The 852-nt window shown below is 44.7% G+C and overlaps 1 pseudogene; it reads left to right on the forward strand.

The window, feature by feature from the left end:
• LOC107558825 (gastrula zinc finger protein XlCGF8.2DB-like) overlaps positions 1 to 286 on the forward strand; it is a 7,103-nt pseudogene extending 6,817 nt beyond the window's left edge.
• The last annotated feature ends 566 nt before the right edge of the window (positions 287 to 852 follow it).

An 852-nucleotide genomic window follows, 5' to 3' on the forward strand; every position in this document is an offset into this window, starting at 1 on the left:
AGCCGCTGCATTTTGGACTACCTGTAGCTTGTTTATTGAAGATGAGTTTTTCACGGCTGGACCATTGTAAACAGCATAAAAAAACTCATGGTGAAGTGAGAGATCATGTGTGTTGTGAGTGTGGGAAGAACTTTGCTAGAGCTGATGAATTAAAAAGGCACTTAAAAGTTCATAGTGGAGAAAAACCATACAAGTGATCACATTGTGACAAGAGTTTTAGTTGGTCCACACACTTGAAAACACATGAGCGAGTTCATACGGGAGAAAAACTGTACCACTGCCCTCGGTGTGAAAAGATTTTTGCACGTACCGATAGTCTAAAAAATCATCTGCTCTGTCACGCTGGAGAAAAGCCATTTAACTGCTATCAGTGTGGTAACAAGTTTATTTCTTCATTACTTTAAAAAAAACACCTGAAAGTTCATTCAGATGAGAACCCAGTCAACAATTTGATCTCACAATGATGTCACCATGAGCTCACACGATTCTCATGGTGTGGTCACAATGTGTGTGTCACACTGAGCTAAAAGTGTAACCACACAGCGCACTCACTGTGTGCTCATACTGTGGTCACAATGTGAGGTCACTGCACACTCACTGTGCGCTCATACTGTGGTCACAATGTGAGGTCACTGCACACTCCCTGTGCGCTCATACTGTGGTCACAATGTGAGGTCACTGCACACTCACTGTGCGCTCATACTGTGGTCACAATGTGAGGTCACTGCACACTCACTGTGCTCATACTGTGGCCACAATGTGAGGTCACTGCACACTCACTGTGCGCTCATACTGTGGCCACAATGTGAGGTCACTGCACACTCACTGTGCGCTCATACTGTGGCCACAATG

This window comes from Sinocyclocheilus grahami, unplaced genomic scaffold (genome assembly GCF_001515645.1).
Source record: "Sinocyclocheilus grahami isolate Dianchi unplaced genomic scaffold, SAMN03320097.WGS_v1.1 scaffold661.1, whole genome shotgun sequence".
Classification (NCBI taxonomy): domain Eukaryota; kingdom Metazoa; phylum Chordata; class Actinopteri; order Cypriniformes; family Cyprinidae; genus Sinocyclocheilus; species Sinocyclocheilus grahami.